General features: G+C 37.9%; 2 protein-coding genes across 5 annotated transcripts in view; both read right to left on the bottom strand.

The window, feature by feature from the left end:
- TRHR (thyrotropin releasing hormone receptor) overlaps positions 1-26,927 on the bottom strand; it is a 152,284-nt gene that overhangs the window by 47,484 nt on the left and 77,873 nt on the right. For all 3 annotated transcript variants that reach the window (XM_074352661.1, XM_074352659.1, XM_074352660.1), the window contains exons 2-4: positions 9,826-9,880; positions 6,877-6,976; positions 728-798 (exon numbers count right to left, since the gene is read on the bottom strand). The gene's annotated coding sequence lies outside the window, so the exon portion shown is untranslated. The remainder of the gene's footprint in view (positions 1-727; positions 799-6,876; positions 6,977-9,825; positions 9,881-26,927) is intronic.
- Positions 9,016-26,927, bottom strand: part of EMC2 (ER membrane protein complex subunit 2) — a 479,224-nt gene continuing 461,312 nt past the window's right edge. For both annotated transcript variants that reach the window (XR_012502164.1, XR_012502163.1), the window contains exon 17: positions 9,016-9,880. The gene's annotated coding sequence lies outside the window, so the exon portion shown is untranslated. The remainder of the gene's footprint in view (positions 9,881-26,927) is intronic.

The raw sequence follows: 26,927 nt of genomic DNA, 5'->3' as shown, positions 1-26,927 counted from the left end.
CCACCAAGGACTGGAAAGAAGACAACAGAAAACGCTGGAAGCAGAACACTGCACAAGACTCTGGTTCCTGAGAGAAACTGTATAACTAGGCAGTGTTTTAGGTTTCAAAGTGCAGCACATCAGTGTGGTCTAACAAGTTAAAATTCAAAAACAGAAACCACAGAAAAGACTTGGTCACTGGAATTGGGAGACAAGGTCTGGGTTCTCGAAGGAGCAAATGAAGTCAGTCCTGGATTTGACACTGAGTCACCTAGATACTGAACTAAGGATGCTTCAGTTTCCTCTGCTCAGGTGTAAGCCTCATCACAGAGCCTGGAGTCGAAGAAAGCATTTGGCAAACTTTATAGAAGAAATGTCAAAATCCATTTTTGCTAAAATTTGAATATTAGCTAGAGAAAATTATTGGCTGTTGATCCACAAAGGAAAATACTTCATGTAAGGGGATTATGAAGTTGTGTGCTTATTGGTAAAGGCATAGAATCTGAAAGGTGAAATAAGTTACACGGTAATATTGTATATTTTGAGCACAAGTTGCCCTTTCTTTCTATTTCTCAATCATATATACTCTTATATTTCCATTCCCATGTGTCCACAAAATAGGATCTTAGATTTTAAAACGAAGTACAGCAGAACTAAACCTAAAAATATCTTTAAATGAAAAGCATAAACACACACACACACACACACACACCCCTCCTTCCCCTCTGTAGTCTGTCCCACTTGTTACCTGTGAAGTGTGTTCAGGAAGAGTTAACATCAGTTACAAAAGTTTCTGCAGAGGGTCACTTGGGATATGACCTGCACAAAAGATGAAAGAGTAAGAATTTTAATCAAAACCTCTGAGCTTGTGTTCATCTTGATTTATTACATGTTTTATGGAACACTATTTCAAGTTATTTTTAAAAATTCATATAATTTTTAAAAGTTACTGTAATTAAATTATCATAAAATTCCATTTTGTGAGCTGAACATGGCTTATTCTGGCTGCCAGGGATCTCAAGTCCAAATTTATAGCCTTACGTAAATAGTTGTGTAAGACTTTACCGATAAAAGGTGCTGTTTTCCTGACAAATCTATCAACTTAGAATTTGGCCTTCAGTTGCTCCTGTTCTTATTCATTACGTCAGACACACAAATTCAGACACATAACACTGCTTCCCAGATATGTATATATTATTTAAAAATCAATTTCATTGAGGTACAATTTGCATAAAATAAAAATAAGTCACTTTAAGTGTGGAGCTTTATTAATTCTAGCAAATACATAAAACTTGTAGCCACCACCATAATCAAGACACAGAAAACTTCCAGCGTCCTAAAATGATTCCAACTTTCCTTTCCAGTCAGTTCTCTGCCCCTGAGCAATTCTGTGTTTAGGTTCATGCTGTTCAGCTTTCTCTCTCTAGACTATAACTTTTGAAGAGTTTTATGTAAGTGGAATTGTATAATATGTACTCCGGTTCCTTTAAATCGGCCTAACATGTTTTATATTTATGCATTTTGTTGCATGAATCCATGGTTTGTTCCCTTTTATTGCTGCATAATGTTCCACGATAGGCTATGTGGCTGTATTGTATTTCATCCAATCACCTGTTGGTGGATATTTCAATTATTTTCCAGTTTTGGTTATTATGAATAAAACTTCTGTTAATAGGCATGCAATGTTTGTGGAAATATTTTGTCATTTTCCTTGGTTAAGAATGACCAAATTCCAAGAGTTAAGTTGTTGGGACATAAATTTAGTATATGTTTACATGTTTAAGAAATCACCAGAATTTTTCCAAAATGATCATACCACTTTCATATGAATTTACATAATATTTTGTTTTTATACAAATCTACATAATGGCTACATGTAAAAAATTCAAGGAAGAAAGTAATTCTATGTGTTTAGGGTGAACTCTGCTTTATGCATTTGTGTATCCCCCAGCAGGTAGCAAGAGATATACACAGAGGATACAGAAAAGGCAGTTCATGTACAATACTAGTTTGTTGTATAAATGAGTGAATTAATTTTCCTGAATGATTGACTTCAAATATAATTCATAGAACAGATGTGATGAGTAAATGGCATCATATATATCAAGCACTCAGTCCAGCACTTGGCACAAAAGTCTAGTATACTTACTGTTCTATAAACAAAATGTGTTCACGGAAAATAAAACCAGTATTAAATTTTCTAAAACACCACATGCCACCTTGAAAATTTGTAAGTTATAAAATACATCTTGCTGTATCCAATGGGGTTTTTTTGTGGCTTGGCTAAGATACATCGCTATGGAGATCCTAGTGCCATCTCGCTCTTATTCTTCGGAAGCTGAGTAAACGTGAAATATAACATAAAGTGTTTTCATGCCTCCGTGATTTTATTAACCAATTAGCAAAATGCAAGCATTTGTTCATTCACCATAATTATGTTCATAACAAATGCGGGAATTTGTAGAATTGAAATTCTTACTGATGCCTTTGAAATGATAATGTTTGTGACAGAAAACCTTGAGAAGAATGGTTTGTTTTAGTTGTCAGGAATTGTTGGCTGACATAGTATGCGAAGACAGAAAATAGGGCACGGAATACTGAAACCGTATGTAATGTTTTTAAAAAAGGAAAGGAAGACAGTAGTGAGGAATAAAACCCAGTAACTTAATCATTAGGTTGTTAGTCGCAACTGGGTATTTGGTGTTCCTGATGGAATCATCCTTGCACTTATGTGCAGAAGGGACCACACCTCCACCAGGAAATGTTTTCTGACACTCCCATAGGTGGCTCAAACCTTTGGAGAAGGCAGGTGGGGCTTGTGGGTAGTGATGGTGATAGGAAAGAGGGGTTTGTCTGAAGGAGGTAAGATCTGCCAAAGTCAAAAGTAGAGCATCTTAAAGAATCCAAAGCCACTTCACTACCAGAAGTGATTTTTTTAAAAATAAAAAGAGGCATTCATGAGGAACAAATTTTCAGTTTGTGAAATCATCGTAGTAATTTCCTCTAAGGTGAGACATTTCTGAAGCATTTTATTATAATTTTTCTTAAACTTTCCAGTCTTCTGGGAAATCCTGTTAAAAGAAGAACGGCAGGAAAGAAGTGTGGTGAATGAATTAAGTGATGACAGTACCGAGTGATTTCTCGCCTTCAGTGTAGAGGTTCATTTGTCCATCCACCTGCTCATCCATTCACACTTGTTAAATGCTCCCTTATCGAGTGCCAATTATTTGACAGGCTCTCTGCCAGGCAATATAGATAGAAATGTGAATATGAAAAGCACAAAGGAGCTCCCAGCCTGGCAGGGGTGACAACACAAACTGCCAATTATAATGCTTTGTGTTAGCTGCTAGAATTGAAGTATGTACACAATTTTAAAGATGTACAGTGTTTGGAGTGACTAATTCTATGTGAAACGGGTACGGAGTAATTTCACAAGACCAGGGAAAAGGTCGACAGAACTCAGGTCCAGGAGAAATAAAAAGCAATAGAGTTGTACAAATAGCTGCTGACCAGCCAGCTGGGGTAGAGGAAAGTCCCCATGCATAGAAAACTGTCAGTGGACAGCAGTAGGTGTCGTGTTCCTCTGTGAGGATGTCCCATAGCGAACGCTACTCTGTAACATGTGCAGTGCCTGACTCCTCCATCCTTGGACAGATGTAGAGCCCTGTTGCAAAGTCATCTACAAAGCCCAGGGTTCTTGACTCAGACTGACTGGTCTTTAGTCCTGGTTTGCTTACTGTCTCTGTGACTCTGGCAAGTCATTTAACTTTTCTTCACCTCAATATCTTCATCTGTAAAGTAAGGATAATAATAGTAGCTATATCATAGGGTTTGTGTGTGAGTCTTTTAAGGAATAAATGAAGCAATATGAATTAAAATTATTAGAACTATGCCCACACAAGAGTGTACTGAGTAAATATTAATGGCTATTATATTTAGAGTAGGAGAAAAAGACTGTTTTCTAATTCCACTGATTTTTGAGGCATGATCCTCTGAAGTGGTACCCAGTTAACTGATTTTTGGTCTCAAGAGGTGGCAGGGCCATCTCCAGAGGTTGGATGCTCATCTATAATTGCAAAGAAATGCCAGCTAAAAGACAAGATTCAAATCTACTTAATGATGAGAGGAATGGTTAATGTATCTCCTTTTTGGCTGAGCAAATTCTTGAAATAAATCAGGGAGCCTAGGATGCACATTCTCATCAGTCCTTCTCATTGAAGCTCTATAGTCCCCAAAGCGATTCCCCATAGTGATTGGTGTTTACCAAACTCTATCAATTGAATATTTAAAAAGACAATGAAATTGCTAAGCACTGTGATTTTCAAACTGCAGGCTGAGACCCAATATTAGGTTATGAAATCAATTTAAAGTTTCATGATAAATGCTATTTTAGATAGTAGTTAATACATGTATTATTTTATAAGTTTCTAATTTCATTTAATTCATGTAAGTATTAATATAATGCCTGACATTGTTATAGTGCTGGACATTGTTTTAAGAACTTTAATGTATTGTAACTCAGTTAGTTCTCATAACCATCCAAGGAGATAAATCTTATTACCAATTCCATTTTGCAGATGAGAAAACCAAGGGGTTAAACAACTTTACAAGGACAGAGAGTTGATATATTCCAGAGCCAGGGTGCAGACCTTGAAGTCTGGCTCTGGAAGCTTTGAGGTACATGATGATAATACAAAATGTACATTATATTGTGAGTCTGGGTCAAGAGTTTGAATGCCATTCTGATGAAGAGAAAATGAGCAACTTCCACCATTCCAGCATCCCTGGGCAAATGTACTAGTTTTATAGACCTTCCGCCCTCTTGGCAATCCCAGCCAGTGTTAATGTTCAGATTACTTCTGAGTTTTAGCCAAATGACTTAATCAACTTAGGAATGAAAGAGGAAGGTAAGTGTATGCAGAAGTGTAAGATGTCAAAGTCTTCAAGGGCATGCTTTTAGGGAGAGAAAATGGTGAACTGCTGAGATGTGCAGGTTACCAAAAATTCAGTTAGTACTATTCACAAAACACTATTTTAGAAAATAAATATTTACTGTGCATCTACTTATTCCAAGTATTGTGGGGAGCAAAGATAAATAAAACAGGGTCCCTTGTTCTCAAGTAGTTTATAGTCCAATGGGAGAGACAAGCAAACACAAAATCTGAGTTACAATATAACGTAGGAAGTTCAATAATAGAAATGTGAAGAAATGCAGTGAGCTTGTCAGTTGTACACAAGAGTGGCCACCAACTTGGCCTGAATGATGAAAAAAGCTCATGGAGGAGCCAATCGAGAGTAGAAAGAGGAGAGGGGATCTCAGGCTGAGGGAAGAATGTGTATAATAGAGTGAAGAGGGGGTGAGAAGGTGGAGCATGTTTATAGAACTATGGTTGTCCCAACTTTTCCTAGGAATGAGAATGTCTTTGGAAAGAAGCATTCATTTTTTTCCTACAACATCCTAATGATTGAAGACATGCTGAGCCCTGCCAAAATAGCTACATTCTCCTAGGCTCTAGTGCGTATGTGTAATTGAATACCAGCGGAGCTGGGAAAAGAACACTTTTACTATTTTATGCTTGTCCCTAATAAATTCTGGCTGAAATAGCTTACCTAAGGGCTTAGTGTAGCTTAAAGATTGAAACTCTGCTGATTGATTGACTGCCTCTCGTGGGAGATGCTGCAGGCAGCGACTTTAAACCTTCCTTTCTTGTTTCAGTTAGATTAGGGCCAGGGTCACCACCTCTCCAGAGAAGAGCAAGCCATGGGAACATCTCCCCCTTGCTCTAGACACATGATTTAACAATGTGTTTCAATAAGCAACATTAGCTTTTGGCAACCAGAGTTCAGTACAATGTGTAATGATCCAGGGTCATTTAAAAAAGTAATTGGTTTCATGCTCGGAAGAACAGAGAGGCAAGGCGTGAGTGTAATGGAAATGAAAGCCTTGAGTGTCCCATAAATGAGCAGGATGACCCTGGACAATTTACTTCAGTTCTCTAAGCCTCAGTTTCCTCATCTATAAAATGAAGGTGTTGGAAGAACTGAAGTGTTCCAGTTTTAAATGCGTGATTTTGAGAGTATTTTAGGGTCTTCTTGAGAACCAAAAGAAATGATGTTTAAGGTTCAGGTAGCCCAGGGTTACACTATAGTGTCTCTCCTACCCCGACATTTTGAGGGAATCAAAATGGAAAAAGTGGGTTTCCTCTCTAAAGCTGGACAAAGATGTCCTCTGGATCGAGTCTGGAAAGCGGGACCCTCTGGTTATGTCCCTGGTATTTCGTCATAACTGTAAAGCTGCATTGCTGGCAGCCTACAAGGCTGCTCTGTCTGGATGTCCTGTGTTGGTACCTCAGCATGGAAAAGGCCCAAGTTCTCGTGCATCACACACACACGGCCAACAGCTCTCTGGGCCTGCAGCAGCTCAGAGCTGCATCAGGGGACAGAGCAGACAAACCCACATGATGTCAAAGAACCAAGCTCTTGGGGACCGTTAAACCTGCTGTACATATACAGAGAAGGCCCCTTGAGAGTCCAGGGTAATATCTCCTCTTTGGAGATAATAATTATATTCACCTTCTTGCTTTCTGTTCTCGTGGAATGCATATTAATGCAAGAGAAAATCAGAGCTCTGCTGGTCTGATGATGTATATTTTATGGTTCTTTTGTTGAAAGTACACCTCTTTTATTGGTTACCTCCTTAACTGTGATTAAGGAAATGCCAAATCCTGCTCCTGTCCTGTTGCTATAGTGATTTCTGAGAGATAAAAGCCAGGCATGAAGTATTCAGGTGCAATTTTTATCAAACTAATGTTTAAATTAAACATGGGTTTTAATTTACTTATTAAAATATTTGAAATCCGGTGATCACGGAAGCTGAAGCTCTACTTTCCCAATTACCTCTGCCTTGTCCTCCTTGATTGCTGTTTCATGCACACAGGTGTCTTCAGCAGGAGTGACTCACTGGCATTTTCTTATTCTCAGATGAGAGTCGCTGAGCCTGAGGGAAGGCAGTTGAGTGACTGGATCAGTTGAAGGGACCATCCTTTTTAAGGGCAACAGTTTAACCTTCTATTTTTGATGAGTGCTAATTAAAAAAAGAAATTTTAAATGCTTCTTCCTCTCCAACTTGAACACTGGCCCTGGTATTTTTAAAGTCGTAATAACTATACTTTGGAAACTTGGTTTTGTTCCTAGTTCCACTTTGTAGAATGTCCTCATCTGGTCTGGCTGGAGTGCCACACTTCTGTTTCTCTCCATCCATTTCAAGGCAGAAAAAACTAACCTCTTGGTGGTAGGTCAGAAATGTGGTACTGCGTCAGGTTCACACACGGGAGCAGAGATTGGAGGATGAGAGAGATGGAGGTAAGTGGAGTGGAAGGGTGGCTTAGATAGCAATGGCAGAACAGAAGGTCGCTTGGGTGCGGCAAATTTGGAGACTCTTCCCCAGTCCTTGCTCCGTCTGGTGCATAGACCAGGCACTGGAAAACTTTTTCTGTAATAGGCCAGAGAATAACTATTTTTGGCTTTGCATGCTGTTCCACCTCTGCTGTAACTGCTCACCTCTGCTGTCGTAGCTCAAAAGCCATCACAGGCAATATATAGATGAAGACGCGTGGCTGTGTTCCAATCAAACTTTGTTTATGAACAAAGAATTGTGAATACCATGTGACTTTCATGTGTCACAAAATACTATTCTTCTTTTGATTTTCCCCCAGCCATTTAAAAATGTAAAAGCCATTCCTAGCTCATGGGCTGATAAAAATAACAGGCAGTGGACTGGTTTGGCCACCAGGGTGCTGCCTGCTGAGTGTTCAGAGGATGGAATCTGGGGTCCAATTGTCTGCCTTTGAATTCTGGACTCTTTCATTCTACCTGTTTCACCTTGGGCAATTAATTTCTCCCTGTCTCGGTTTCCTTGGTGTACAGTAAAGTTGGTCATAGTACCCACTAATGGAGTTTTTGAAGTTTACATAAGGGGATAGATATAGAGTGATTGGAATCATTGTTAACATAGTAAGTGCTCACCAATAGGAGTAATTATCATCCTCAGAGGAGGACCTTGGGGAACTGGGGGAGATGCTCTGTCATGATAGGATTGGACTGAAGTCAGTGTAAAATTTGATATCCATGGAAAAAGCCAATGTAATTTACAGTGAGAAGCCAACCACCCCTCCTTTCCTCTGCAGCCACCGGAGCAAAACAGGCTGCCCCTCTCCCATCCGCCCCGGCCACTATCTATGGCCCAGTGACGATGAATGCTTCCCTGCAGACATGGTTACTGGTGCTCTGTGTGCCGGCATCCTTCTGTCACACAAAATTTAATCATTTTTATTTGCCTCACACAGCACTTTCTAAGTGTTGACACGGTGATTTCAGGACTGGTCTCATCATTTTCAGATCTTTTGATGGCTGTTTTTTACACCTCATAAATCCAGAAAGGCAAACTTTTGCTGAACATCATGCAGCTGTTTGCTAAGCAGCAGATAACTGCCCTCCCAGAGTTGTCCATAAAAATATAAAGTTGTTTTTATGATATTTTCTGTTTTCTCTTCTCATTCAACTGTTCCCATTTATTTCTGGTCTCTGGTCCTTTAGGGGAGCTTAGAGCTGAGGAATATTTGCTATGAGGGGGAGGAACTGTGAAAATATCTAGAAGGTATCCTTCTGATGATTTGGTATCTTTTTTCATGACTGTTTTCAAATCTTGCAAATCAGTTTTACCCAGGGGCCAAATCATAATCTTAATTAATTTCATTTTAAAGATACAAGCCGTAAGAAGGAATGATGTGCCAAAATATTCTAACTTAGAAAAACCCAGGTGTCAGTTTGGAGAATTTCATAAGGAGATAGCTGACAAGACTTTTTATGGCCTCTTAAAAATGGTGTCAGACATTTTCTGAAATTAGTGATTTTCACATGTGTGTGACATAAGAAAACTTTTTAGGTGGATCATTCTCTACTGCTTTGTGTTGTAATCAGTTCTGCTTTTAAAAACTTTATTATATTACACATTCATTCAAAGCATAAAAACCCAGGTTCTGGAATCAGTTCTCATCCTGGCCCCATCATTTACTAGCTTTGTGACATTAAACAAGTTGTTTAAGCTCTCTTTGCTCAATTTCTCTGCAAAAAAAGGTGGGGAGGTGTAAATAATCACACTCATCTCACAGAATTGCTGTAAAGACCAGAAGTCATAATTCATGTAAGGCTCTTATTTTTGTTTTTCTGGGTTTTTTTGTTTTGTTTTTTTGAGGGGGTGATTAGGTTTATTTATTTAGGTTTTTTTTTTTTTTTTTTAATGGAGGTACTGGGGATTAAACCTAGGACTCATGCACACTAAGCACACACTCTACCGGTAACCTATATCCTCCCCCTTCGTGTAAAGCTCTTAGAATGGTGCCTAGCACAGAATAAGAGTTCAAGAAATGTTAACTCTTTTTATTTGTCAAGTCTTCAGCAAGGAGTTCATTTGTCCCTATTATGCTCAGACCTTGGCCCTGTTGAACCGAAACAAATAAACTGCCTGATATTTTCCCAGCAAAGGTGGGCTTATTCAGGATCAGTAGAGAATTGCAACTCTGGGTCAACACCCATGGCAAGACACACGCACGTCCCCACAGCAAGGGAAGGAGGACAACTTTATAGAGGGAAAAAGGAAGTTGGGAGGGCTGTAGTAAACAGAGTCTGTCGCTTTTCAATGGCTGAGTCCCTGCCAGGAAAGAAGAGGAGTGTTTCTTCTTCCTGTTGGGCTCTGCTATAGTTACAGGAGGTGAGAGCTCCCCCTGCTGGTCTCCCAACTCTATAGAGGTTTCTGTTTCTTAATTTTTTACAGCCCCCTTTACTTACTTGCTGTGTGACCTTGGGCAATTTGCTTAACTTCTCTGAGCTTCAGACTTCTCATCTGTAACACAAAGATAATAATAGTGATGACCTCAAGATGTTGGTGTGAGGAGAAAATGAGTTAATAATACATTTAAAGCATCGAAATCAAGGTCTGACACAAAGTTACTGCTTAATAGTGTTAGATATTATTACATTTGTAATTTTACCTGGTCCTACAGTAAGGGACAAAAGACACAGCCACTCACAACCTGGTAAAGGACACCAATAGTAAGCCAATAATTGTAAGAGTGTGGTAACGGTGATGACAGGGGTGTGTATAGATGATGCTTAGTTTAAGGATAAGAACTCACAGTCCCTTTTCGTTCTTCAAAGCCAGCAGAATCAGCGTGCTTTTATTTTGGATGTAGACACATAATATTCTATCTAAACACAGAAGGTAGGTAAGCTCACAGTAGAAGGAGGCTGTGTGGCCCAGAAGACAGCAGAGGCAGACCTGGGTTCAGTTTTTCACCCTGCTATCTACTAGTGAAATTCCTCAGCATCTTAGAAGCTCCATTTTCTTTTTAATAAAATGGGGATGATCTTACTTAGCTGTTTGGTTGTTGGGAAATAATATCCACTCCACGAGTGGCACATGGGAGACACATGGAAGCTACTGTGATTATTAGCTAGGAGTGGAAGAAGCAAAGACCACTGCCAAATTAGTAATGTGGTTAGAAAAGTCATTATTTACTGATTTAAACAAGGCCTTAATTTCTGGCTTTTATAGATAAAACTTCAACATTCCAGGGTTCTAAACTTATGAAGGTTCAAACAACACAAATGACTCTTGTAGAGATAAACTAATTTAGTTCAAAGGAAAAATATGACTAAAATGGACAGGATAATTATTTAAAAAATTAATGCACTAGCTAATCCTTGATACAGCCTTAACTGGTGATTACTGAGAGAATGTTTCCCAAAGTGTTTTACTGAAAACACAAGTTCTGCTAGTTCCAAGCGAGAAGGATTCTGTAGTTCAAACACTTACAGAAATTCGGGGTTAAGCAAATTTCTTCACTATAGAACACTTCATGCCTTTTAAGATAAAGTATATTGAGTGTCTCTATGAAGGGAAAGCATGTGCAAAATTTTCCAGATGCATTTGACCTTGGAATTCCCTCTTCCTCCCTCCTCCTCCCTTATATGTGTGTGTGTGTACTTCATGCCCTAGTCCAGTGGAACTCATTTTGGAAAATGAGGCTTCATCTCTTTGTACGCCCATACAATAGTCTGCTGTGCTGCCTCTTGCCGATGCTCCTGTTGGTGTCCTGAAGCTCAAAATGTAACATCATGCCAGACACAAAAGTGTTCTTCCCGTCTCATGCAATTTACGGGAGTCCTAGAGATTTTCCTGTGAACTGCCTATTGTGAGTTCATAATGAACATCTTAAGTTTTTTTAAGAAAACTTTCTCAAAGCACCAGATTAACACTTTAAAACAGGGGAAAGAAAGTAAATAATAGGAAAAAAAGAAAAGTGATAGTTGAAATCCACTGCAAATATGTACTCTAAAAACAGTCTTTCATCTCAGATTTGAAAGAATTTTGTTGTGTGCGTTAATACAGGTTTCCCTTCTGTCTGATTCAAGCTCATGATATAAATTACTTTCAGGTACTGCTTGTACAATGGTCACAGCCAGCAAGAGGGGTTATACATGTTGCATAGGCAGGGATATTCTGCCTGAAAGCAAATGTTTCCTTTTGGAGAAGAATGAAGGAATGAGCCACGGCCAAGGCCAGCCACCAGAACATTCTACCCAGGACCATGAGTTGCAAACTGCCTAAACAGACAACTAAAAACCCACCTGAATTCTTCAAATCCCAGGCTATCTGAGAATAAAGGAATATGCTTTTGGTCAAAACTATTCTTCTATAGCCAACCACAAATCTGAATTCACACAGTCCTGCAAAACCCCAAATGCAAGTTATTATTTCTAGAACACATGAACAGTTTCATGGCCAGCGTGCTTGATCAGTCTGCTGTCCTGGGCTCTGAGGGAGTCATGGAACCCGAGGGATCCATCTGCACTAGGGCTTTGCAGCAGGAGCAGATGGCAGTCCTGTTTCTACATGGCAGTGTGGGGAGAACCACCCCGTTCTTAATGGGGAATAAAAATGGATTTAACAAATTCAGTAAAGCCTGTAATTAAACAATTTGACGATCTTTAAAGCTATCCAATAACTGATTCTACTTTTCCAATTTGTTCCTGCAAACTCAATTTGACCTGTCAGGCTGACACAACTTTATGTACATTGGATTATTGAAGAGAAGCAGTAAAATCATTCCAAAGCTAAAGCTTTGATCCCATAGTCTGGAAGGCCAGCTAATGAGGAGCTAGAGGCTGCCCTTTAATTTCTCAGTAACTTTTGTCTTCAAAACAGGAATAGTAATTTAGAAATACCTTGTTCTGCTTTCTTTACATTATTGAGAATCTGTTATTTTTAAAAGATTTAAGACATTAATTAGAAAGGTGTTACATTTTAATTTAAAAAACAGTAGGTACTTGGTTGTTCAGAATTTACTTAATCGCTTAAGAATTTTTTTCTGAAGTAAAAATAGAAGTTTAATGTTCATACTTATTTGTTTATTAATACCACATTCCTCTTCTTTTTGCTCCCAGAGAACTTATCCTCACAGCTAGAAGAAGTTAAACTCGACTTCTAGCCTCAGCCCTGCCCCAGACCCGAGGATGTTGAGCTGTTTCATTTCCCTACTTCACTGGTAAGAAAACTAAGACAAGAAGATAGGAAGAAACTCACCCAGGATGGCCCAGCTCATGTGGAGCAGAGCTGGGATTTGAGTTTGGGTGCTCTGTCCCTGGAACTGGTGCTCTTAACCACACACACCGGGTCTCCCCAGTACCTACTGTATAAAACAGCCTCATTTTTTGAGTCCTTTACCCAAGCAGGATGGAAAACAAAAACACACATGAGAGGGGCACCCATCCTTCTAAAATAACCCCAAACAACCCCCCAAATCCAAAAAACAAACAACCTCCTAAAAGCTGTAGTCTCTGTTGAATTCAAAAACACCAGTTCCCCAAATGTTAGAACTGTAGCAGCCACCAGAACTGCTTCTTCCGACGCTGATACTTTGAAGGAGGAGGCATTCACTGGGATGCATAAATGCCACCACATTGTAAGACATTAGTCTCATTACACTGTGGTCGCACTTCAGATGTAGTAATCAATGTGGCTAAGTGACAAGCAAATTTTGACAAATTTTTTTTTTAATGCTAGAAGGGGGAAGGAAGTAAAAGCAAAGATAGAACACTATACTGGTTTCATAAAGGTTATGTTTTTATCTGGAATAACATTCTTAATAATGAAGACAAGAAAATGCTTCGATGAAGCCTTTTTGTTTTAAATTGTAGTACAGTCAGTTTATAATGTTGTGTCAATTTCTGGTGTACAGCATAATGTTTCAGCCATACATGAACCAATATATATTCAAAGCATTCTGATCAGATGGATGAATCATGACGTTTAGTAGGTAGGTAGTCCAGGTTCACGTGGTCCGATGTTAAATAGACACAAATTCTGTGGCCAAAGTCAAGTCTGCATAGCTGCCTCCACTTCTGCAGGTCCTCAGGATTCTTACCAAGTTTTTCTTCTCGGGGCTCCTTCCTTCTCACCACTGGAAAAATGCCCTCTGGTAAACTAACTAACCCCTGTGGGATTGACCCTTGTACTCTCCACAACCTGGTTCAAATTATGATGGTTTCCTGTGGATCTCAAAGTGCCAGCCCATCCACACCCTGTTTGAATCAGTCTCCAGTTGCTATGGCTACCACTCCCAGTTGCTGGGCACCCATGGTCTCACAGCTCTAATAGCACTCTGCACAACTTTTAAGTAATTAACAGTTCATGCATTTCACTGCAAAATTTGGGTTTCTGTATTATCTCCACTGCTTCAGCTTAAGAGTTTGAGGACTCTCTTTGTATCACCCATACTGCAAGTGTAGAACTTCAAAAGTATTTGTTGACAATGTTGAATGAGGTCACCTACCACAAAATTAACTGTTTTAAATCCCACCACTATATATATATCTTTAATGGAGGTACTGGGGATTGAACCAGGACCTCGTGCTTGCTAAGCATGCACTCTACCACTGTGCTATCCGCACCCCACCTCCCCATCATTACATTTGATAATATTCTCATCCCTAGGGAAGAAAGCAGTAGCTCATCTTGGTTAGTATGATTTGTGTAAGAAGTATTTGTTCTTAGAAATTGTGGCAGATGTTGCTGTTTGCTTCCCAATATTCATTTTCCCTGGAGCAATGTATGCAGCTCTGGGCTATAATTCTCCAGCTTCTGTTGAGGCTCTAAGATGCAAGTGGAAATTGCTCTTCAAGATTTCCAGGAAAGCCTAAAGAAAGCTGTAAGGGAGCTGGAAGGTAACCTATTTGAATTTTATATCTCTCTTTTCTTTAACCAATAATGAGGTGTGATGGTTGGAGATCTAGCAGCCTTCATGGATCATGAAATAAATTTAAAGATGCTAAGACTTGTTGATAGAAAAAGCATGAGTTTCTGATGAATCAGCTCTAGACTTCCTACTTTTTTATGAGAAAGAAATGAATTATTTCATTTAAGGCATTATTTTTATTTATTTGTTTACTTTGATTTAATGTTATTTGCAGACAAATGCATTTCTAACCAATAAGGAAGTTAAATTTAAGTGAATACCCAATTAAATTTTAAGTGGCATGGTACAGCGTAAGACGTTAATAGGAGTTAAGTAATCCTATTAAGACCTTTATAAAAGAAGAAAATATTGCTCCTCAAGTTTCTAGTCTAAATTAGGGTGGATTGTTAATAACTGACAAAATAGGAATGCAATTCAAAATTGTCATGACCAATTAATTGGAAGATATGAGAGGCAGCTTTGTAATGTGTCACCTGGCTAGGATGGACTTCATTTCTCAGAATTCCCTTTTCTGTATATTTCCAGACAGGGTGGGCCACGAGAAAGACCCTTGTAGGATGTGTAGAGGGCAGAAGTGAGGCGACAGCCATCTTGTAACTTGTACAGTGTTGTGCTGTGTACCTGCTGGTTCACCTCATCACCGTGAGGCAGCGGCCAGGCCTGCAATTACTCCACCTTCTTCTAGATCCTCCTTCAGTGTCTCTGAGTCTTGGTCCAGGTGTGTGTTTAACTTCATAATGAAAGGCCTAGATATCTGCAGATACCCACACCATCAAGGTCAGAGACAACAGGAAACGATGCAGGTTTCAGTTCTTCTTCATGGATTCCAGGTTGTGTTTATGGATTCCAGCTTTTTCTTCCTCTCTCCCACTTTATCTGCATCTTCCCTTCCTGACTGGCTAACGAGTGGACTTTAAGCTCTTACGTCAGATGCAAAGACAATAACCTTACAGAGAGCACTTTACCAGCTCCCACAATTGTAGAAGGTCAAATCCCTGAGACAAATCCCTTCATATTAAGGGTTCCTATAGTGGTTCTGTTTTTCTGATTTAAATTTGACTGATGCCATAATATCAGTATCATTAGTATCAGCACGTTTCCAAAATAGTTTGAAATTTAAGAGGAATAAATAAATGAAAGGTGGATCAATTAGGGATGAAATGCCAAAAATAGAATATACCTCAAAAGAAGTAGAAAAGGAGTCTTGGATGCCATTCTTCATCTCATTAATTAATTCAATAAATATTTATTGGGTGACACATAAATAGCAGACATGGTGCTGTGTTCTAAATTAAAATCATGGGCAACAGATTTGGTCCTCACCAAACTGGGACCTGTTTGAGGTAACTGCTGATACAGCAATGAACAAAACAAATATCCTTGTCTTCATGGAGCTTACATTTTAGTTGGCTGAGGCAACCAATGAACATATAGATAAATAAATTAAATATGCATATATCAGATCATAGGAAGTGAAACAGAGAAGAATCAAGTAGAGGTAGTAAGCCCTTCATTGCATAGTGGGAAGAGGCAAGGATTTAGAGACAATGTAGGCAAAATGCCTGATCAACGGCAGAACTTCCACAAACTAGAGTTATTGCTGTTGGGCTTATTAGGATTGTGGCATGAGGATAAAATATATACAAATGCAGAATCGAAGAAATGCAACAAACTAGTGAATATAACAAAAGATATAAAGAACAAACCAGTGGTTACCAGTGGGGAGAGAGACAGGGGGAGGGGCAACGTGGGGGTAGGGGAGCAGGAGATACAAACTATTAGATATAAAATAAGCTAAAAGGATATATTGTACAGCACAGAAAATATAGACAATATTTTATAATAACTATAAATGGAGTATAACCTTTAAAAAACTGTGAATCACTGTATTGTATACCTGTAACTGATACAGTATTGTACAGCAACTATACTTTGATAAAAAAAAAAAAAAGAGGAGGGAAGATGTGATTAAAATCCATGGAAGAGGAGTCACTGAGACTCGGTAACTGATCACTCTTGGAATGTAAAGGAGGACAGAGTAATGGGATTGGAATTCTGGCCTCCAGAATATGAGGAATTTAAAATAAAGAAATAGTTCTCTCATTGATAAGATAGTAAAAGAAAAGACTTCATTAATTAGGAGAAGCAAACACGATAAAGGAGTCTGGAAAGTGGCAAGGAAGAGTGTCAGTGAATAGTGGGAGGACTGTGAGCCCATCGGTAAGATAAATCCTGGGTACGCTGCCGACGCTGGATCTTTCAAGAGCCCTAATGAGAAACAGAAACAAGGTGAAAACCAACTTGTCTGGAGGGACCCAACTCCTGTATAACTATATATAACTGTATAACTTCATAATTTCTGATACTTGGATGATGCTTCTGCTGGTATCTGGACTGGATCAGGAAGGAAATCAGGAAGGCAGTCTGGGCTGTGCTGGGGCTCAGCTGAATCCTGGGCCGCTGTGGCTCATGGAACGTCTGTGTGGGACTGGGGATGGGCTCCAAGCTTCGCATCTGCCCTGCAAGCCTCCCTGCCGCCAGTGCACGCGCCTTAGAAGTCATCCCGTTCGCCCGTAAGAAGTCAATATACAAAGTAGAAGAAAGGGAAGAGATCTGATTCTCCCCGTCTTTCAGATACTGTCATTTTTTCAATGAAGAAAACTGAATAGTAGGTGCCATATTCTTAAGAGAGTTCAAGAAAAAGTGTGGCAGTTAGTACAACCAAATGAGATGTGATGGGCTTCATTTCAGCTGGAGATACTGTAAATAATAATTGTGTTTTAAATAATTGTACAGAGCAGCAAATTACTAATCATCTCCCCCTATGTGGTGAAAGGTGACTCTCGGCACAGAATTCGTGAGGGACTGAGGAGGGTGGGAAAGCAGTGACAGCAAACACTGGGTGGAGGTGAGGAGTGCTGTCCCAAATTGTCACCATGACCACAGATGGTGACAGAGGATGGTGTCAGCTTAGCTGTTTGAGTGAGGCATGCTCAAGTATACTCACATTTTTACTGAATTATGTGGAAACCAATTCAGTTTTCTAATGGAGAAAATTTTGATGTACTGGTAATGTTTCCTTGATGAAGAGAAACTATGAAAAGCTTAAGATGAAAACAAAGAATCTTTTGGTTTGAATCCCCAAGGAATTGAATTATTAACTCAGATATTCAGAGTAGAAGGCACTGAGAGACAGAAGCTATTTTTGTTGACTCTTGTATGTTCTTGAAATGTCAAAAGTCCTGATGTCTGAATTGGGAAGAGAAGTTATTTAAGACTAAACACATCTTAAAACCTGGAAATGACTGGGGATTAAGATTTTCAACAGGAGATTCTACAAAGCTTAGATTAGGCCCCTTTCCTGAGTTAAAGGTAGAGACTAAGCACAGTATTCTTTGGGAGAGCTTTGCTTGACACCATGACCCAAGATCACCTCCCCTAAAACACTTATAATACTTATATACTGTTCCTTGAGGACAGTAACCAACCTAATTCAATAGCTTGTTCTCAGTGCCAAGGGTAGTGATTGGCTCAAAGTCATAAAAAATGCTAAGATATTTTTTTTTACAATACTTGGATTGTGCCAGGTTTTGTTCCATGCTCCCTTCCTGCATCCCGTCCATGTAGTACCCATAACAATCCTATGTGGGAGCTGCTATCTTTATGCCCATTTTATTGATGCAGAGATGTAGGCACAGTGAGGCTCAAGGTCATACAGCTCATAAAGGGACAGTCAGAACTCTGTTTTCAAAAGCTGGGGGCATACCAGAATATCACACAGCTTATGGAAAAACAATCATCCTGGAAAAATACTAGGAGCATTTGTGAAATGCTCACTGGTGAGAGTAGTACTTAAAATGACCTCTTCTGACTTATTCCTATTGAACTGAAAAGATATTTACTACAAATGTTAAAAGGAGGCAATAATCCTTTTGCTAATACTCTCACGACAGAGAGTATTAGAATACCAGAAGAAATGTGAATTCTTATTAGTGACTAAACATGAAATAAAATTGCTTACAGATATGGTTAAATATGAAGTATTTGTAGAAAAGAATAAAAACTTCATGTATAACACTTCATTTTTAACTTCTGAATTTGAAGTTAATGAATGAATTCATGGGAGCACCATTTAGTACTAAATTTTTAGATCTGTGTTAACATATGTAAAACTTTCTTCATCAAGATTCTATCTGCATGACCATTACTATACTTGATCTTCACAACAGCCCTAGTATAATGAAGACCAATATTCCAATTTCATTTTATAAATGACAATCTTGCTATATGTGACTGACTTGCTGAAATCACAGAGAGTGGAAGGCAAAACAGGATGTTATTTGAAACCTGCAATTCTGCGACTAAAGTCCAATGCCATTTTCCCTGTGCTTCATTTGCTAATGGTTTGGAATATTTTAAAGACAGTTGTGAGACATTTGTTCAGTATGAATGATGTAGAAATACCAACTGTCCCAGTTTGTCTGGGATCAAAGGAGTTCTCTAGACACGGGACTTTCAGTGCTTAAATCTAGGAAGTCTCCAAAAAATTGGGACTAGAAGGTCACCTTCTGTAAATCTAACTGTCCATATGATTCAAAAGAAACCAAAACAACAGTTGTTAGTTTCAACGGTCCTGTATATATAAGAGGGAAAACAAACCATGGAAAGATTAGCATGCCATTAGGTGAGTTGTGACTAAAAGTTAATTAATAAATAAATGAGAATATTTATTATTCACATTAAAAGCTGCAGGAAATAAATGTGGCAGAGTGTGAATGCTCCTCTTTCAACTCATTAAAAACACATCATCATGAAGTGTAGGAGCACGGAAAAGCTTTGAGTAGAAGGAAGTTAGTGACCAGTGAGGTTTGAAATAATGTTCAGAGACAGATGGGATATTTTCCCCTGAGTATTTAATGAGAGTCTGATGAATCTTGGAACAAAAACACTGTTTTTCACAATTAAATTGAAAGTGTAAATGGAATTTTTATAATTATATCAGTATAAAGTTGGAGAAGTCAACTTACAGCTTCTTCAAAATATTAACAATAGCTAATATTGATTAAAAACCTACTCTGTTCCAGGCACTGTTATGAAAGTTTCACATTTAATCTCACCACAACTTTGTGAAGGAGATACTGTTATAACCCTCTTTTTATATGTGGGGGCCTGAGGCCTATGCAACATGCCCAAGACCAAGGCAAAACAGGAAGACAAACCCAAGCCAAACGGTCCCGGAGTCCATGTGTTTAACCTGTGTGCTGCATCTAGTTCGGGGTGTAGCGGAAAGTGAGGTACTTCTGCTTATTCAGAGCTCTCCCTCTGAAATCATTTCCAGATGTGTAAGAAGTAAAGTAGCCGGGAAGAGCCACAAAGAGGAAGAGCTACCGGAGGGTTAGGGGTGGAGTTTGGGAAGAAACAGACTGGTGCCTTATTCATGGGAATCTCAGAAGCACTATTCTTCCCTTCCTGTGTTATCATTATGCAAAATCTTCCCTTAGGTGGCAGTCTCTGGCTTCCGTAAGTCTAATGTTGTTAGAACATCTAAATGAGATTAGAAGAAAAGGAAGTGTCAAATCCATGTGGCATTCTCCACCCACCTCCCCACCCACCCCCAGTTTTCCTGAGGAAATCTGTAGTTCATTCCGTAACTTATTTCTTTTTTAAATGGAATTTTGTTGAGGTTGATTTTCCAATTCCAATTGGAATATGGGAGGGGATTAATGGTTAATTTATTATAGCAATAGCTACATTCCTGTAGAAAGGTTCTTTACACGTTTGATATTCAACAGAGAGAATGTTCTCTGCCTTTGTGACTATATTGAGAGTCACAGGTGTCAGTTTTTTTTCTATTGAATGACATTTAAATATGAGCTATAACAAACAATATATTATTTCTAGGTCTCTTCTGTTCAGAGTACTTTACATAGACTTTTCTATAGAAATTAGTTATTTCAGACTTTATCCCAGGACAATGAAGTATCCTCTTTATTCTGAAGGGAAAAAAAAATACTGATATATGAGTTCTAGGAGAAAAGTGGCTACATAGTCCAAGCCACTAACTTCACATTTTAAAAAGCTCATGCCGGACTGGTACCTGGTGGGTGTGTAAGAAGAAGCACAGGCTTTGGAGTTACACAGACTTGGATTCAAATTCTGGTTGCTGCTGGTTGTCATTGGTCAAGTTTGTTGTCCTCACTTTATCAGTAAAATGAAGGTGATAAAACCAACCTACCTAACTCAAAAATGTTTATGAGTTAAACTAAACCATGGAACTGAAAAACCTAATAGAAAGTAGTATATGTTTATTCCATAGATCTCTTGTGAAGTTTCCTAAAAGCCTTAGACTTTCTTATGGCCAAAAATAGAGCAAAACTGATTAGTATTAGCAGGGACAAGTCTGTTGAAATTTCCCCTGCCTCTGGACTTAAATCTGTCTGCTACACAAACCATCAATATGACTGTGCTGTTCCAGCCTTGGACAGATGCTAATTTGCTAAAAGAAAATGTGCTCATGGGTTTCATTCAAATAGACTTTGATTCTACTGCTACTTGTGTGATTACAAGTCTAGCCAGAACCCCTGATTTTCAATTGCTTTTTAAGAGCTGGTCAGGAAATATTCTCACATGTGTGTTACACAAACCCAGATCTGGCAGAGCTAATGTCCTGGTAATTGAGGATTAAGGCTGAGAAATCAAAAAATTTTTACAGTTAAAATGTGAGCTCAGAGATTAAAATGAATAAATGTTGGCTTTGACAATTTATCTTTGTGCAAGTTTTTCACAAGGACACCTGAACAAGGCAATAGGGACCTAAGGGCAGTAGGGAAGGGTTAACCCTTTTTTCCCCTGTTTACTTTAAAATTAATATTATTGAATCCTTAAGCACTCAGACAGATATGCATGACCTTACATACACTTGTTTTCTCATTTATGTGAACTACCTGGAAAAACTCCCAAAGTCCAACTGTTACTAATATATTATATATAAGTGCAGTTTCCTACTTTTAAGGGAGATGGTGAATTCTTAGGGCAATTATGAGAAAGTGAATAACGGTTGCCCTTTAGAACCATCTCTTCAGTATTCCTTTTCCTTTGCTTTTATTCCTGTCCTTTTACATCTCCATTAGAGGCATTTATTATAATTGGACATATCTAATCGAAATGAAGCTCTCAGAAGCTGTGCTGCAAGCACACGAAAGAAAATGTTAATTTTCAGACTGATTAAAAGTATTTTTAAATTTGAGAATGATTTTATGAGCTTTCCAACCATGACAACTCAGATAAAGCTATAAGATTAGGGAGAACCTAAAATACATTATATGTTTTAAATATTGTATTTGCTTATATTCAAAATGGTAGACCTGTTTATTGTGATACCCCCATAAAGCCAAGAGGACATATAGACAGCAGTTTAATGTTTTACTATCTAGATATTATGACATGCTAAGGATGCTAACTCAGTCCATGGAAGGGGAAACAATTGATTCAACCAGTTGATGATGCCAAAGAATTGCGTTGACCAATGTTTTGACTCAGAACGTCATCTTTAGCTTTCATTCCTTATTAATCCCCTTGTTCTCCACTCTTGCTAAACTGGCCTACTTTCAGTTCTTGGAACTTGTCATACTGTCTCTTGTTTTTTTTTTTTTTCCTTTGGCATATACTTTTGCATAATGCTATTCTCTTTGCTTAGAATAGTCTTTCCTGAAATGTCCACATTCCCCGGATGATACTTTTACGCATGTATCATTCAATTATCCATTCATCCCTTTGATATTCAAGTATAATCCAGCACCAGTGTGTGCCCAGGGTGCGAGTGGGAGAAGCATTTAACCGGGAACAAGACACTCATGCTTCCTCTCCTCAGGGCATGTACAGCTCTGGCAAAATGATGTTTCTCTATCCCCTTCCTTTCCTGTGTTTCTTCTCAGCTGTGCCCCTGCTGAGGAGAGTTTGTTAGCCTAATAACTTTCACATTAAAAAGAAAAACAATCAATAGTCACATACACAGATTTGTTAGCCTTTTAGACTATAACCTACCTAAGAGATCTATACTGAGCAAATCATTCTAAGAACAATTTTAATTCTAATTCACCATCATCTTCCCAAGAAAGAGCCATTCCTGCCTTGACCTTCTGTGCACCAACACTTCTGTGGAGCAGGGACCCTGGTTTGTATTAAAGGAGTAAAAAGTCAAAGTGGGAGAGAGAGAGGATAGAGGTAAATCCTAGATGTTCATCTGCTCTCTGAGTTAGAAGTGCAATTGTCCATTAATTCTATCCTTTTGTTATTTCTATATTTGTTCATTGATTTTCAGGTTATGTGTCATTTTTTTTTCCTGCTTGGTAATTTTTACTGGGTACTGGGCATTTTTGATTCTTATATTTTTAGAATTTGGGTTTTGCTGTATTATTTAAATAGTGCTGGACTTCACTCTAGCACAGATTTACTTGGTTTCAGTTTTATGCCTTCAGGGTTTTCTTTTAAGTTTTGTTAGAAAAGGTCTGGAGCAGCCTATATTTTAAAGTCTGTATCCCAGGGAGCTTGTGTCTATACTAATACTACGTTAGAGCTTGGTTAGTGTTCTTTATTAGTTAGTGCCTTATTCATTTTGGTTTCTCCAATTTTGGATCCAATGCCCAGTGTTTGGAAGCTTCTCCACAAATATCTGCTGGCTGGGTACATAGATAAATTAATCTGTTGATTTGTTTAGTTAATGGAAAAGAGGCTACCTTTAAATTCAATATAAACATTTTACAAGTTTTTGTCAACATGTAAATAAAATTACTAGTCAATTATTGATTGAATATTTTAAAACATTTTTCTAACAGTTTGCTGGGATATTATTTTGGCTAGATTAAAAACAGCTGATTAAAAGTTGTCCACACCCTCTCAGACTTCAGACAATACTACAGAGCTACAGTAATCAAAATAGCATGGTAATGGAAAAAAAAACAGACATATGGATCAATGGAACAGAATAGAGAGCCCAAAGCTAAACTCACATACCTATGGTCAATTAATCTTCAACAAAGGAGGTAAGAATATACAATGGAGAAAAGACAGTCTCTTTGGCAAGTGGTGTTGGGAAAGGTAGACAGCAGCATGTAAATCAATGAAGTTACAACACTCCCTCACAATGTACACAAAGATAAACTCAAAATGGCCAAAGACTTAAATATAAGACATGAGACCATAAAACTAGAAGAGAACATAGGTAAAACATTCTCTGACATAAACATAGCAATGTTTTCCTTGGTCCATCTCCTAAGGCAATAGAAATAAAAGCAAAAATAAACAAATGGGACCTCATCAAACATAAGCTTTTGCACAGCAAAGGAAACCATAAACAAAATGAAAAGGCAACTTGTGAACTGGAAGAAAATACTTACAAACAATGCGACTGCCAAGGGCTTAATTTCCAGAATATACAAATAGCTTATACAACTCAATAAGAACAACAACAAACAACCCAATCAAAAGATGGGCAGAAGACTTAAATAGATACATCTCCAAAGAAGACATATAGATGGCCAACAGGCACATGAAAAGATGCTCAACATCACTAACTATCAAAGAAATGCAAATCAAAACTACACTGAGGTATCACCTCACACCAGTCAGAATGGCTATCATTTAAAGTTCCACAGATAATAAGTGCTGGAGAGGATGTGGAGAAAGGGAATCCTCCTACACTATTAATGGGAATGTAGTTTGTTGCAGTCACTTTGGAAAACAGTATGGAGATTCCTTAAAAAAAAATTAAACACAGACTTACCATATGATCCAGCAATCCCACTCTTGGGCACATATCTGGAGAAAACTCTAATTCAAAAAGATACATGCACCCCAATGTTCATAGTAGCACTATATTTATAATGGCCAAGACTGTGGGAGCAACCTAAATGCCCACTGACAGATGATTGGAGAAAGAAGATGTATGTGAGATGTATACACACACACACACACACACACACACACACACACACACACAGAATGGAATATCATTATATATATATATATATATATATATATATATATATATATATATATATATATATAATGATATATATAAACACACATACATACATACTAACAATGGAAATGGAATGCTACTCAGTCATAAAAAAGAATGAAATACTGCCATTTGCAGCAATATGAATGGACTTAGAGATAGTCATACTAAGTGAAGTAAGTCAGATGGAGAAAGACAAATACCATATAACTTATATGCGGAATCTTAAAAAATGATACAAAGGAACTTACAAAACAGAAATGTACTCACAGACATAGATAACAAACTTATTGTTACCAAAGGGGAAAGGTGGGAAGGGATAACTTAGGAGTTTGGGATTAGCAGATATAAACTACAATATATGAAATAGATAAACAAGGTCCTACTGTACAGCATAGGGAACTACATTCAATATCTTGTAATAACCTATAATGACAAAGAATATGAAAAAACATATATGTATAACTGAATCACTATGCTGTACACCAGAAACTAATACAACATTGTAAATCAACTATACCTCAAAAAAAAAAAAGTTGTCCATAACTAATTAAAATGGCTTTCTAGGTACTGAAGAAATTATAGGTGAGTAGAAAGAACACTGGACATCAAAGGAGGAAATCTGAATTGTATTCCAGATTTCCTTAACCTATTAGCTGAGTGATCTTGAACAAATTACTAACGACTTTTAGAGCATAGTTTTGGGGATACAGTTTTATTGGAACATAGCCACACCCATTAGCTTGAATATTGTCTGTTTGAATGAATATTGTCTGTTTGAAATGAATATTTCACATTACAGCAGCAGAGCTGAGGAGCTGTGACTCAGGCTTCATGGCCTACAAGGTTTAAAATAATTCATCTCTGTCCCTTTATAGAAAAAGTTTACTGACCTTAGCATTAGAGCCTCAGCGTCTTTATCTGTAAAATACAAATGATAGCACCCACTTTACAGGGGTGTTGCCAGGATACTTACTATGGTATATATAGTGAAAACCTGTACTACAGTGTTTAGCAAACAGCCACTGCATCACAAATGCTTGTTAAATTGGACTTTACAACTTCCATCCCCCTCCCAATGGTTGAGTCAAAAACTAAGCTATTTTCTTTTTAACCTTATTTTTGTAAGGTGAAACAATTACATGTCAAAAAGTAAAATTTCACATTTTCCCTTTTAAGAAAATTCCATTATTTGCTTAGTCATCATGACTTTGTCAAGCAATATAACCTTTATGCTTCTTTGTCATAAATAATTAAAGTAACAATAGGCTATTATAAATTCTGTGGCTGATTCAGTGCTGAACTCCACAAACTTTATTAAATAGAAAGGAAATGGTAGAATATCTCTGAGTTTTTAAAAGGTAAATACCATAATTTTCTTTATATGGCAGCAAACATAAAAGCCTGAAATAATTCAAAATTTTTGGTAGTTCTTTCTTGAATGGCACTGTTAAAGAGAGGAGGAGTATTTTTTATTTCTTTGCTTGATGATCAGAAATATATTGCATGAAAAATGAAGTGGCAATTTGGAAACAAAAATAAATAGGAATATTCTACATGAGGGGCTGTTTCAGCAACTGCACGCTGTGTCTACTGTAATTCTTAGCTATTTATGCCAGGGATAGCAAATAAATAAACAAGGGGAGGCAAGTCACAAGGTTTTCCTCCTCGTAGAACTGCTTTTATTAAATTGTTCTCTACTGTCATCATCATCCTACACTGAAGTAAAATGTAGGAACTTTATTGAACACATCCTGTCTGATCTTAGGATAATAATCACTGTTCTCATCCTTATAAATTGCTGTTTCTAAGTTATGAATCCTGTGCATTGAGAAACTGGTCAGGTTTCCACTTTCCCATGAATTTGGTGGAATGCTCAGGGTCAAATGTGTGACTCAGGTACAGCAATCATATGAGTCTTCATGTTGTACATTTTACATTTTAGCATTCTTCCTAGCTGCATCTTATGTCCTTTGTTTCTTCCTTTTGCTTTTCTTTGGTCTATGCTATCTAAGTATTTTATGTAACTTTGCAGACCACATTCAGTCTTTTCTGGAACAAGACTGAGTATAAATACAGAGGGAATAAGGAAGTAAGTGGATAGTTTATTTCCAGTAAAGTGCTAATATGTCTATTCGGTTCTCTCCTTGAAATACCTTATAAATAACATAGCAAAATAACTCCCAGCTTACCACTTGATACATCTTATAATTTGAAGAGAAAGATCTAGTTATATTAGTTGCTTGGATCCCTACACTGTACAAAAAAGATATATCTGTTTTTAAGTAATGGAGGAAGAGATATATAAACTATTCTGTGTGAGAAGTTAACATGAAGTTAACTTTGAGCCAAGGAAGAAATTAGAGGGTAGATGAAGAAAACAGAGAGAACAAGGCTGCACATAGTCATGGGCTGGAATCTGTGGACAGTGGTCACTGAGGAATGCCTGGGGGCACAGCAGAGAAAGGATTGTTAAATAGGGATGTGTAATATTAAAATGTACATTGGTCGTTGTGCTAAAGTAGTGTACAAAATGCCTTATGAGAATAGTTTGGGGAGAAATAATATAAAAGGAGGTATGTTCTGTGTCTGGGTTAGTAGAGACAAGAGAGAAG

The sequence above is a fragment of the Camelus bactrianus genome, chromosome 25 (assembly GCF_048773025.1).
Source record: "Camelus bactrianus isolate YW-2024 breed Bactrian camel chromosome 25, ASM4877302v1, whole genome shotgun sequence".
Classification (NCBI taxonomy): domain Eukaryota; kingdom Metazoa; phylum Chordata; class Mammalia; order Artiodactyla; family Camelidae; genus Camelus; species Camelus bactrianus.
This window is presented reverse-complemented; position numbering and strand designations above follow the sequence as displayed.